Source organism: Aquarana catesbeiana, linkage group LG04 (assembly GCF_042186555.1).
Source record: "Aquarana catesbeiana isolate 2022-GZ linkage group LG04, ASM4218655v1, whole genome shotgun sequence".
Lineage (NCBI taxonomy): Eukaryota > Metazoa > Chordata > Amphibia > Anura > Ranidae > Aquarana > Aquarana catesbeiana.
In genome coordinates, this window is record NC_133327.1 from 676,874,007 (window position 1) to 676,888,856 (window position 14,850).

Below are 14,850 nucleotides of genomic sequence, written 5' to 3' on the forward strand. Positions count from 1 at the left end.
TGAAAATCGATACGAACTTGGATTGATTTTCAGAGAAGTGGTGTGTTTAGATGCATTACTAAACATAGCCTTAGAATGTGCTACCTTTCTGGTGGTATTGCTCGCATCTTCAGCTCCCTGTGTCCTCGCTCCTGCTGACAGAAAAGCCTGGGGGCAGCAGTGGCCTATATGCTTCCAACCATGCTGGGGGCAGCTTGTCCCCACCACACCCACTTTGTTCCTGCACAGCTTTCCCTCCTCTCTCTTCCTCCTCCTCCTATTCTGGCATTTGGGAATGCAGGGCACAGCATGCATGACTCAGAAAAAGGCGGCATGCACTCTGCGCTTTGTTTACATCTCCAGAACAGGAATTTCGAAGCTGTACTGATTACAGTAATAAGCAATTGGAACAAAATTCTGACATTGCCAGGTCAACTCTAGAAAGTTCCATCCATGATTTAGTAGCACCACCCTAGACAGGTTGCTAGCTAGGTTAGGTAAATTTAGTTCTTGCGGCACTCCTGTAATAAGTTGAGCAGCTTGTGATTGCTTTGGGCTGTTCTGGGCTCTGCAGGCTGCGGGAGTGCATAAATAGTTTGGAGCCTGAGGCAGCCTGGTTCTTGTCCAGGAGGAGAGGTTCCCAGCCTGGAGGGCTGCTGCCCTCCTAGGCAGCCCAGCTGACACCTGCCAAGAGCTCATTGAGGTCCCTCTGATGCTAATGAATAGGGTATTTCACCTGGGATGCGGTCCCTGTGCTTGGCTGCTGTTGCACATACACAATATTGCCAAAAGTATTGGGACACCTGCCTTTTCACGCACATTAACTTTAATGGTATCCCAGTCTTAGTCCGTAGGGTTCAATATTGAGTTGGTCCACCCTTGCAGCTATAACATCTTCAACTCTTCTGGGAAGGCTGTCCACAAGGTTTAGGAGTGTGTCTATGGGAATGTTTGATCATTCTTCCAAGAAGCGCATTTGTGAGGTCAGGCACTGTTGTGGATGAGAAGGCCTGGCCAGCAGTCTCCGCTCCAATTCATCCCAAAGGTGTTCTATCGGGTTGAGGGCAAGTTCCTCCACCACAAACTAGCTCATCTATGTCTTTATGGACCTTGCTTTGTGCACTGGTGTGCAGTCATGTTGGAATAGAAAGGGGCCATCCCCAAAACTGTTCCCACAAAGCATGAAATTGTCCAAAATATCTTCATATGCTGACATCTTAAGAGTCCCCTTCACTAGAACTAAGGGGCCAAGCCCAACCCCTGAAAAACAACCTCACAACATAATCCCCCCTCCAAATGATTTGGAGGGGTGGCCCAATACTTTTGGCAATATAGTGTGGATGAGTGAGTTTGGGGTGGAGGAACTTGACTGGCCTGCACCTGAGTCCTGACCTCAACCCGATAGAACACCTTTGGGATGAATTAGAGCGCAGACTGCAAACCAGGTCTTCTCGTCCAACATCAGTGCCTGATCTCACAAATGCGCTTCTGGAAGAATGGTCAAACATTCCCATAGAAAGCTGCAAGAAAGTGTTCCTAATAGCATCGCCGGATGAACTGCAGGCGGAAGTCATTGGTGTGTGGGCACTTGTGGGGCAAGCTGGTGGGTGAAGTCCCGTCACAATAATGACATGTTTCACGCACCTGCGCCTTGTCAAATTTCTTGCAGCTTTGTTACTCTTTCCCAGGAGTTTTATTCCCAGCAGCTATGATCCATAAGACTGACATTTAAATCAACACTCCTATTGATTCCCTTCAAGAGGCGCCTAATCAACTTTTTACAGTTTTCCAAACATTGCCATAGACACACTCCTAAACCTTGTGGACAGCCTTCCCAGAAGAGTTAAAGCTGTTATAGCTGCAAAGGGTAGGCCAACTCAATAATGAACCCTACGGACTAAGCAGTGGCGGCCGGTGGTAATTTTTTTTGGGGACGGGGGGCAAAGAGTAACACCTCCCCCCCCCCCCCCGGGTCGGTCGATCGTGTCTGGAACACTTACCACATCTATGGTGGGCAGCGCTTCTCCCGGGCTTTACTGGCAACTTCCCCTGCTCGGCGGCTTCCCCTGCTCTCCACAGGTAGGGATGGTCCCACGGTTCGAGTCAAACGTAAGTCCGACTCGAACATCGGGTGTTCGTCCCTTCGCCGAATAGCGAACATTATGGGGCATTCGCGGCAAGTTCGAGCGCCGCGGAATGCCCCATAATGCATTGCAAGATCGCAGTGCATTGATGTCTGATGATTGGCCAAAGCATGCACCTGACCTGCATGCTTTGGCCAATCACAGTGCACTCTGCTGTGAGAGCCATGATTGGCCAAAGGCAGGGTGCCTTTAGCCAATCATGCCTCAGGGGGCTACGTGTAGTGTGTTGGAGCTAGAGATAACTTGAGCTAGAGTAGGCAGTTAGTTAGTGGCTTGCAGGCAGTGCATTTGTATATATATATATATATATATCTATAGATATATAGATATATCTATATATCTATAGATATATATATATATATATATATATATATATATATACAGTCTAGTATATATATGTAGCAAGGTCCGGGACCTCTAGAGGCCTAATGGTGGTCAGGGGACGCTGACATCCTTCTTCATAGAGTGAGTTACAAAGCATGGTGGATGTAAGTGATTGGCGCCAGACACTTTTTGAATACAAAAAGATTTATTGCCTCGTGAACAAGGACTGTGGGAGAGAGGGTTATGGCCAGGACACCCTTAAGTAGATGCAATGATAATTCGCAAACTCTGAGACTTCTATAGGTAGACAGCTATAAAGTGGAAGGCCTCCAGCCAGACACCACTTCTGTATAGGTAGGACCGCTGTCTCCTATGGCAACAAATCTTGTAACAGTCACTAACGGTAGTTGTATTTAACTATTGGTAACACAAATGGTTCTCCTCGCACTCTACAGTCTCTCACTGGAGGTCTTCACTCACTGAGCTCCCAGTCTTTCATTAGTCTCTCAGAACGAATCGACACTGGATCCCCTGAGCTCTTCCACTTCCATAACTCGGTATCTTCCTCAAGCATCACCCCTGCTGACCCGCTAGGTCCCTGGCTTGGCACTCACTGATGCTCCTCCAGCATCACCTCTGCTGTCCCACAGGGTCCCTGGCTTGGCATTTGCTGAAGTTTGCCCACTTGTTCACCGTCCCCGGCTGGTGAGAAGCCTGCTCTGGTACTGGCTCCAGCTTACTCACAGTGGTTTCTGGTAAACAAGGTGGATGGTCCCTTAGTGGCGACAGCTTTCCCCTCTACCTCCGAGCACAACTGGTACATAATACAGTGTAGGCGGTGTACACAGTAAGTAATACAGTGTGTACAGTTTCTAATACACTTCAGGTGGTGTACACAGTATATAATACAGTTCAGCCAGTGTACAGTACATGATAAAGTGCAGGCGGTGTACACAGTATATAATACAGTGTGTACAGTTTCTAATAAACTTCAGGCGGTGTAAACAGTATATAATACAGTGCAGCCAGTGTACAGTACATAATAAAGTGCAGGCAGTGTACACAGTATATAATACAGTGTGTACAGTTTCTAATACACTTCAGGCGGTGTAAACGGTATATAATACAGTGCAGCCAGTGTACAGTACATAATACATTGCAGGCGGTGTACACAGTATATAATGCAGTGTGTACAGTTTCTAATAGAATTCAGGCGGTGTACGCAGCATATAATACAGTGCAGGCGGTGTACACAGTATATAATACAGTGTGCACAGTTTCTAATACACTTCAGGTGGTGTACACAGCATATAATACAGCGCAGCCAGTGTACAGTACATAATACAGTGCATGCGGTGTACACAGTATATAATACAGTGTGTACAGTTTCTAATACAGTGCAGGCAGCGTACACAGTATATAATACAGTGTGTACAGTTTCTAATACACTTCAGATGGTGTAAACAGTATATAATACAGTGCAGCTAGTGTACAGTACATAATACAGTGCAGGCGGTGTACACAGTATATAATACAGTGTGTACAGTTTCTAATACACTTTAGGCGGTGTACACAGCATATAATAAAGTGCAGGCGGTGTACACAGTATATAATACAGTTTATATCGTTTTGTAATACACTTCAGGCAATGTACACAGTATATAATACAGTATAGTGTGGTGTGAAAAAAAAAAGCCCCATCATGTCCGGAAGGCCACCAAGGAGAGGCAGACGCTCACGGGCCACTAAAAGAGGGCAAGCAGCCCCTGTGTCTACAGGGAAAAGTGGTGGTGGCGAGCGGACATGGTGCATCCTCTGCAGGTGGGGCACGCTTGTCCTTTTTTTCTGATGCTGGCCGTGTTATTGAGCCACAACGTGCAGAAGAGTTGGTGGAATGGATAACTAAGCTGTCCTCATCCTCCTCATCCTCTGACGCCCAGGCTCATACTAGTTTGCCTTCCAACGCAGCTACCAAAGCGGCCTATTCCACCAGCTTCTTGTCCATAGTTACTCCTTCCCTAGCCCCACCATCATGCATGGAGGAGTCACCAGAATTATTCGACCATAGTGTCAATTACATGCTGATGAAGCCAGCAATTTGAAGGCTCCGATGTTGGTTCCCAGGTTGAGGAAGGGAGTAAGGTGAGGCTAGAGAGAGGGGGTGCCACAGAAGGACAAGAAACTTACAGTCATGTTCCCCCAGCTGTAGCATCCTGCCAAGTTTGCTCCAGTGACGAGGAGGGAGGGGATGATGAGGTCACTGACTGTACTTGGGTGCCTGAGAGAAGGTAGGAGGAAAGTGAGAAGGAGGAGGCACACCACACCACAGAGCTCCACAGGTGCAGGGCACTGCTGACTCCCCGCTAACTTCCAAAATTTCATTGGTGTGGGCTTTTTTTGACACATATGCAGTAGATCGCACCATTGCTGTTTGCAATCTATATCTGAAGCGGATCAAGCGTGGCCAGAACAGCACCGCTTGGGCACCATATGCTTGACAAGACATATGACGACCTGCCATGCAGTCCATTGACAACAGCACCTGAAAGACCCACATAATAAAAAAAGGCGGACTTCTCCTTGCTCCTCATCTGTGATCTCAAACCCTACTATACTGCCAGTCCTCTCAAAAACCTGCACTGAGAGGAATGAAGGTATAGCAATAGCAGTACACCACCACACCACCAGTTGATATCAGCAGGCAAATTTCGCTTCCCCAGTTGCTGAACCATAAAAAAAAATACTGTCCCAGCCATCCACATGCTCAGCATCTAAATGCTAGCTTGGCCAAATTGCTAGCACTGCAACTGCTGCCTTTTCAGCTGGTAGACTCTGCCCCCTTTTGTGAATTTGTGGAATGTGCTGTACCACAGTGGCAGGTTCCAAAACTATTTTTTTTTCACGTAAGGCCATTCCACCTCTCTACTGTCATGTGGAAAGCAATGTTTTGGCCTCGTTAGACAAGGCGCTCAACAGCAAGGTTCATATTACCGCTGACTCATGGTCCAGCAGGTATTGTCAGGGACGTTACCTTTCCTTCACGGCGCACTGGTAACTCTGCTGGCAGCTGGGAAGGATGCAGGACACGGTTCAGTGTTGGAGCTCGTTCCGCCACAACGCCTCCAAAAAGCAGGTGGTGATTCTGCCACAGCTCTCTGCTCCACCCCCTCCTCTTCTTCTTCCTCTATGGCCTCTTCTGCAGAATTGTCCTCTGAACCAGCAGTGCTCCCTAAGCATTTAAGGGGCTATGCAAGCAGTCAGGCTAAAAGATGCCATGCAGTGCTTCAGTTGGTCTGCCTAGGGGACAGGAGCCACAGTGGGGCAGAGATTCTTCCAGCTCTGCAGGGGCAGGCTCAAAGGTGGTTTATGGCACGGCAGCTTCAGCCAGAAAAGGTTGTATGCGACAGTGGCACCAACCTTCTCTACGCCCTCCAACAGGGACACTTGACCCATGTTCCATGCTTTGCACACGTCCTGAATTTGGTGGTGCAGCGTTTCTTGACCAGGTACCCAGGCTTACAGGTACTTCTGAGGCAGGCCAGAAATGTCTGTGGCCATTTCCGGCGGTCATATAATGCCAGTGCTCGGCTGGCTGACATTCAACGGGAATTCAACCTGCCCACCAACCGCCTCATTTGTGACATGCCCACCAGGTGGAACTCAACATTGGCAATGATGCAGCAGCTGCGCCTACAGCAGAGGGCCATAAATGAGTACCTGTGTGAGTATGGCACCAGGACAGGCTCAGGGGAGCTTGGCTTCTTTTCGCCACACCAGTGGCTACTGATTAAGGATGCATGCACTGTCCTGTCACCATTTGATGAGGCCACAAGGATGGTGAGCAGCGACAATGCATGCATCAGTGACACTGTCCCTCTGGTCTTCCTGCTGGAGCACACACTTCGTGGAATAATGGACAGGGCACTTGAGGCAGAACAGCGGGAGGAAGAGGACTTCCTTTCCTCTCAATGCGCCCTTTATGCAGATAGCATTCCTGCGGAGCCGCCAAACACATAAGAAGAAGAGGAGGAGGATTGTGTCAGCATGGATGTGGAGGATAACATGCAGCAGTCATCAAGGGATGGTTTTCAGTCCCCAGAAACCCAAGGAGTTCTACGTGGCTGGGAGGAGGTAGTTATTGAAAAATAAAACAAAAAGAAAACGTGAACACCCAAAGGCTATCTCCCAAAACTAGTTTATTGGAATAAAACAGCATCAAAAGTATGCATGCGGAAATGAAGTGGCCGTCTCCAAAGAGAGTGCACTCTTCCCCTGGAAACACATATCGCCTTCTAAAATCCATGACCCAACCCTCCCATGAAAAACCCCCAGAGAGTTACCCACCCCAATAGTATTAGCTAGAGCCTCCCCTAGGAGCTGGGACAGTGCAACCACTACCACGGACAATCTCCCCAGGTGGTACCACTGAAATGCACCTGCACCTTACCAATATATTCAATTAAGGGGGCAGTAGAGGTGATCCCTTGAAACCATGACCGGAGAGCGCTACACCTTAAAACCTCAATAGGCGAATGTAATGAGCAACTCCGTTCTAGGTATGCCTCGAGATCAGTCCCACACACCGCTATGTACAACTATAAAATCCCACATGTATTTCAGTAATGTCCTGATCCCAACTGTGTGGGTATACCTGGATGCCGATGTGCCCTTGGAAAGAGAAGTGGGTTGGAGCTCAAATGTCCATATACTTCTGAATTGGGTATAATAGCCCACACTGTAAGCTGGTTAAACCGCTAATGATTCAACACTATAGCATTTCAGATCACACAGTCATTGAGGAGCTTGGGCTCTTAAACACAACGAGTATGCGTGTGTAATGGATTGCATCCGATCCAGCAAGTGCAAAACTGGGTCCCAGCACTCTGGGTACCCCTGAAGCAACTGCCGATATGATCGGTCTGCAATGGCTGGGAGTACTCACTGTCCCGCCTCCTCCAGTGTAGACACAATGTGAATTGAAGTCCTCCAGTTCCAGGGTCAGATATCTACTTGCTGGATATAGATGAAAACCACGGTGCTGTGTGTTAGGCAGCTGATGCAGTGCAGTTGATTCCTCTGTGAATGCCAATTACACACAGTTCCCATGTTGAATCAAACTCCTGCGTAGAGAGAGGGATTTTCCAGCCAAACAGCCATGCAGCGTGACAGGAGAGTGGAGGTATAGACTATTACCTAACAAGTGCCAAATGATCAAAAAAGTCCCATATTGGAGAGTTCTATAAGGAACGATATATTGAGAGTCACTATGGATTTCTGTGGATGGCTATAAAGCCAGAGCAAGCAGTGCTGCAGGGGATGGAGGGGAGAGTCCGTTACTATGTCTGGTCTATCTACATGTTTTGTTCCGCTCCCAGAACTTTGTCAGGAACGAAGTTCCGGGGGCAAAACGAAACATGTGGGCTGCATGGGCTCCCTGATTCTGCAAAGCCTGCAAAAGGATCCTAGGATTCGTGGTATCAAGGAGAGGGATCATTACCGGCTGGCAACTCTTCTTGATACACATTACAAGGGTAACCTTGCAGAACTCATCCTGCCTCCGCAGAGGGAGCAGAGGACGAAACATCTTCAGGAGGCCTTGAAGAAAAGTTTATGTAATGCCTTTCCAGACCCTGGAAAGTTACCATTTCCTGGTGTTTTGTTCGGTCAGAGGAAGAGCGGTGGAAAATGTTACCAGCTGACCAATGTCTTTAAACAATTTTTCAGTCCTCAGCACTAAGGGCTGATAAGTTCAAGCAACCATCGCCAGCATCTGCATTATATGGTGCAGGAATATCTAAGGGGCAAGAGCAGACCTGGAGACCTTTCCAACAGAGCATCCACTGGGTTACTGGGTCTTGAGGATGGACCACTGGCCAGAACTTGCTCAATATGCAATCAAGCTACTGCCCTGTCATGCATCCAGCGTGCTTTCTGAATGGACACTCAGTTCACTCAGCTGCTGGAGAATTTGCAATGGATCAAAGAGTGAGCCGGTCCACAGACTTCGTTGATAGGCTCACATTTATAAAAATGATGCTGATGTAACTGATTGAATTTGCTAGGGATCTGGGATCCCTTGAAGCTTTCCTATGCTGCCTATCCTTTTCCTCCTGAATCTCGATGATGTTAGCTTCCAACAATAATTTTGGTTTAGGACACCACCAGCACCCAAGGCCCAATTTTTCTGCCCTTGTTTAACAGGGGCATGTAATTTCAATTTAACTGTGAGGGGTTACAGTGTTCTGGCACCACCAACACCCAAGGCCAAATTTTTCTGCACCTGTTTGGCTGGGGCATGTAATTTCAATTTTTTGAATAATTGTTTACAACAAGGCCCACTTCTGCGCCCAACAAGAGTAACTATGAGGAGTTACAGTGTTCTGGCACCACCAACACCCAAGGCCCAATTTGCTCTGCACCTGTTTGACCGGGGCATGTAATTACAATTTTTGAAAATAATATTTAACAGCAGGGTCCGTTCCTGTGCCCAACAAGAGTAACTGTGATGGGGAGTTTCAGTGTTCAGGCACCACCAGCACCCAAGGCCCAGTTTTTCTGCACCTGTTTAACTGGGGCATGTAATTACAATTTTTGAAATAATATTTAACAGCAGGGCCCGTTCCTGCGCCCAACAAGAGTAACTGTGAGGGGTTATAGTGTTCTGGTACCACCAACACCTAAGGCCCAATTTTTCTGCAGAGTATATAGTGCAGTATATATAATAATGCAGGGTATATAGTGCAGTGCAGAGTATATAATATAGTGTATTGAACTAGTTAAGGGGAAACCTGTGACAGAATTAAGAAAAAAATGGCATGGGTCCCCTCCCCCCCATTCCATACCAGGCCCTTTGAGACTGGTAGAGATTTTAAGGGTAACGCTACACCAAAAAAAAAAAAAAAAAAACATGGGGTCACCTCCAAAATCCATACCAGGCCCTTCGGGTCTGGCATACCTTTTAACGGGAACTCCACGCCAAAAATGTAAAAAAAATTGGCGTGGGGTCCCCCCAAAATCCATACCAGACCCTTATTCGAGCAAGCAGCCTGGCAGGCCAGGAAAGGGGGGGACGAGTGAGCAAGCAGCCCCCCTCCTGAACCATACCAGGCCACATGCCCTCAAAATGGGGAGGGTGCTTTGGGGTTGATTTGATCGCACACATTTCTCGACTACTACTTAGTATCATATGTTGCTCACTACCTCTGAGGTGGAGGGAATCAATAGTTTTGTTTCCCATGCTATGTCCTGCTTTTGTAACGAACGTAAGACTGTTAAACTTTTACATGCATGCTTGGCTGAGCCTTATTTTTGTACGTTCTGTATGCCGTTCACTTTTATTAATCTACTTTTTCTATAAAAATATTGTGAAAGAAAATGAACAGATTACCTACTGACCGGATCAACAGGTAATATAAATGTAAACTATTGTGTTATTTTGACCCCAAATTATTATTTTTTTAAATCAATCGTTCTAAATATTAGGTATACAAGTGCTCTGTTTTTCCTTTCTCTTTTTTTTTTTTTTTTTTTTTTTTTTTAAGCCTTTTGCCATTTTCCAGCTTCTTTTTCGTCCTGTGTGTGCTCTCGATCCTGCACATCTCAACACTACTTGTGTAGAGCCCATTATTTCTGGTTACATGCTGTGATCGATGTGTACTACAACTCCCCTAGCTCTGAATGAGTTGGCATGTTGATATGTAGTACTAGTCCATCCCGGGAACAAGCATGAAGGGGTAGCTACATTCACATGCACAAGCCGTGACTTGGAACGGTCATACTTTAGTGAAATGACTTGGCGGAAAGAACATTTCCTATCATGTGCAGATCAGAGAAGCCTCCAGGCAGTCGACTGACACACAGTGCAGACAGAGCGAGGATAACAGATATGACGCGCCACTGATAGGCCAATTATTTACACACACATATACTGTACTATATATACAGTGCCTTGAAAAAGTATTCATACCCCTTGAAATTTTTCACATTTGGGCATGTTACAACCAAAAACGTAAATGTATTTTATTCAGATCTTATGTGATAGATAAAGTCTTTTACAAATAAATATGTGAAAAGTGTGGGGCCTGCATTTGTAATTTAGCCCCCCTGAGTCATTACTTTGTAGAACCCCCTTTCTCTGCAATTACAGCTGCAAGTCTTTTTGGAGATGTCTCTACCAGCTTTGCACATCTAGACATTTTTGCCCATTCTTCTTTGCAAAATTTCTCAAGCTCTGTCAGACTGGATGGAGAGCGTCTGTGAACAGCAATTTTCAAGTCTTGCCACAGATTTTCAATTGGATTTAGGTCTGGACTTTGACTGGGCCATTCTAACACATGAATATGCTTTGATCAAACCATTCCATTGTAGCTCTGGCTGTATGTTTAGGGTCATTGTCCTGTCCTTCATCCATCTACCATCAACTCTGACCAGCTTCCCTGTCCCTGCTGAGGAAAAGCATCCCCACAATATGATGCTGCCACCACCGTGTTTCACGGTGGGGATGGTGTGTTCAGGGTGATGTGCAGTGCTAGTTTTCCGCCACACATAGCGTTTTGCTTTTAGGCCAAAAAGTTATTTTGGTCTCATCTGACCAGAGCACCTTCTTCCACATGTTTGCTGTGTCCCCCACATGGCTTCTCACAAACAGCAAACGGGACTTCTTATAGCTTCTCTTTCAACAATGTCTTTCTTCTTGTCACTCTTCCATAAAGGCCAGATTTGTGGAGAACACGACTAATAGTTGTCCTGTGGACAGATTCTCCCACCTGAGCTGTGGATCTCTGCACCTCCTCCAGAGTTACCATGGGCCTCTTGGGTGCTTCTCTGATTAAAGAGGAAGTAAACTTCCTCTGCTAACATTTATATATAATAAGGCTTACCTATAGGTACTGTAAATATCTCCTAAACTTGCACCGTTTAGGAGATATTTACATTACATGCAGCCAGTGACATCACTGGCGCATGCGCTCTGAAGGAACGGCCACGGGTGCCTTTCCTTCCAAGCCCCGTACCGTAAACTGCGGGAGTGACGTCATCGTGGCTCTGGCAAATCACAGAGCCAGAGTCCGCAAACCTGGAAGCAAGACGGGTGAAAATGGAAGCAGCTACAGCGCTGACATTGCACTGCTGGAACAGCTTCATTTTCAGGTAAGTTTCACATAATGTGCTGGTATGTGATGCATACCAGCACATTATTACTTTACTTTGCAGGAGGAAGTAAAAAAAAAATGTCCAACAGTATACAACCAGTATAATGCTCTCCTTGCCTGTCTGTCAGTTTAAGGACGGCCATGTCTTGGTAGGTTTGCAGTTGTGCCATACTCTTTCCATTGAATGGTGCTCAGTGAGATCTTCAAAGCTTGGGATATTTTTTTTATAACCTAACCCTGCTTTAAACTTCTCCACAACTTTATCCCTGACCTGTCTGGTGTGTTCCTTGGCCTTCATGATGCTGTTTGTTCACTAAGGTTCTCCAACAAACCTATGAGGGCTTCACAGAACAGCTGGATTTATACTAAGATTAAATTACACACAGGTGGACACTATTTACTAATTAGGTGACTTCTGAAGGAAATTTGTTCCACTAGATTTTAGTTAGGGGTATCAGAGTAAAGGGGGCTGAATACAAATGCACGCCACACTTTTCACATATTTATTTGTAAAAAAATTTGAAAACCATTTATCATTTTCCTTCCACTTCACAATTATGTGCCACTTTGTGTTGGTCTATCACATAAAATGTCAATAAAATACATTCACGTTTTTGGTTGTAACATGACAAAATTTGGCAAATTTCAAGGGGTATGAATACTTTTTCAAGGCACTGTATGTATAGTACAGTATACAGTGGGGACGGAAAGTATTCAGACCCCCTTAAATTTTTCACTCTTTGTTATATTGCAGCCATTTGCTAAAATCATTTAAGTTCAATTTTTTTTCCTCATTAATGTACACACAGCACCCCATATTGACAGAAAAACACAGAATTGTTGACATTTTTGCAGATTTATTAAAAAAGAAAAACTGAAATATCACATGGTCCTAAGTATTCAGACCCTTTGCTCAGTATTTAGTAGAAGCCCCTTTTGATCTAATACACCCATGAGTCTTTTTGGGAAAGATGCAACAAGTTTTTCACACCTGGATTTGGGGATCCTCTGCCATTCCTCCTTGCAGATCCTCTCCAGTTCTGTCAGGTTGGATGGTAAACGTTGGTGGACGGCCATTTTTAGGTCTCTCCAGAGATGCTCAATTGGGTTTAAGTCAGGGCTCTGGCTGGGCCATTCAAGAACATTCACGGAGTTGTTGTGAAGCCCCTCCTTCGTTATTTTAGCTGTGTGCTTAGGGTCATTGTCTTGTTGGAAGGTAAACCTTCGGCCCAATCTGAGGTCCTGAGCACTCTGGAGAAGGTTTTCGTCCAGGATATCCCTGTACTTGGCTGCATTCATCTTTCCCTCGATTGCAACCAGTCGTCCTGTCCCTGCAGCTGAAAAACACCCCCACAGCATGATGCTGCCACCACCATGCTTCACTCTTGGGACTGTATTGGACAGGTGATGAGCAGTGCCTGGTTTTCTCCACACATACCGCTTAGAATTAAGGCCAAAAAGTTCTATCTTGGTCTTATCAGACCAGAGAATGTTATTTCTCACCATCTTGGAGTCCTTCAGGTGTTTTTTAGCAAACTCCATGCAGGCTTTCATGTGTCTTGCACTGAGGAGAGGCTTCCGTCGGGCTATTCTGCCATAGAGCCCCGACTGGTGGAGGGCTGCAGTGATGGTTGACTTTCTACAACTTTCTCCCATCTCCCGACTGCATCTCTGGAGCTCAGCCACAGTGATCTTTGGGTTCTTCCTTACCTCTCTCACCAAGGCTCTTCTCCCCCGATAGCTCAGTTTGGCCGGACGGCCAGCTCTAGGAAGGGTTCTGGTCGTCCCAAACGTCTCCCATTTAAGGATTATGGAGGCCACTGTGCTCTTAGAAACCTTAAGTGCAGCAGAATTTTGTCACAATTGTCTCTGAGCTCTTCAGGCAGTTCCTTTGACCTCATGATTCTCATTTGCTCTGACATGCACTGTGAGCTGTACGGTCTTATATAGACAGGTGTGTGACTTTCCTAATCAAGTCCAATCAGTATAATCAAACACAGCTGGACTCAAATGAAGGTGTAGAACCATCTCAAGGATGATCGGAAGAAATGGACAGCACCTGAGTTATATATATGAGTGTCACAGCAAAGGGTCTGAATACTTAGGACCATGTGATATTTCAGTTTTTCTTTTTTAATAAATCTGAGGGAAAAAAAAGAACTTAAATGATTTTAGCAAATGGCTGCACTATAACAAAGAGTGAAAAATTTAAGGGGGTCTGAATACTTTCCGTCCCCACTGTATGTGTGTGTAAGTAATTGGCCTATTAGTGGCACGTCATATCTGTTATGAATAGTTTTTTAAGGCACTGTATTATTATATACAGCATAATATATACTGTATGTATTATGTATACATCAGCAGCGGCCCATGCATTTCACAACAAGGCCTTCAGTGATGGCCTACCCAGCAATTTTTGGCTGTAACCTTTAGAAATTCAGCACGGAAAAATGGAGACATGGAAAAAGCGGGGCCTGGATTACCTATAAATCAGCACAATTACTTAAAGCAGTATTAAACCCAAAAATCAACATTTATTATATTGCAGCTTACCAATTCTTAGATGCGATGGGTACTCTGAACTATCTTCAGGGTAAAGAAGAACAAGGAGTCCAGGAAGTGATGGTTTGGCCCTCACAGAGCCCTGATCTCACCATCATGGAGTCTGTCTGGGATGACATGAAGAGATTGAACTTATTCTCTCTAGAGAAGAGACGCTTGAGAGGGGATATGATTTCAATTTACAAATACCATACTGGTGACCCCACAATAGGGAGAAAACGTTTTTGTGGAAGGGAGCTTAACAAGACACGTGACCACTCATTAAAACTAGAAGAAAAGAGGTTTAACCTTAAACTACGTAGAGGGTTCTTTACTGTAAAAGTGGCAAGGATGTGGAATTCCCTTCCACAGGCGGTGGTCTCAGCGGGAGCATCGATAGTTTCAAAAAACTATTAGATAAACACCTGAACTACCGCAACATACAGGGATATACAATGTAATACTGACATATAATCACACACATAGGTTGGACTTGATGGACTTGTGTCTTTTTTCGACCTCACCTACTATGTAACTATGACAGAAGGATTTTTAGGCAGTCGACATCCACAGAAGATCTGTGCTTAGTTCTCCAAGATGTTTGGAACAACCTACCTGCCGGGTTCCTTCAAGGGTACCTAGAAGAATTGATGCCGTTTTGAAGGCAAAGGGTGGTAACACCAAATATTGATTTATTTCGGATTTCTCTTCTG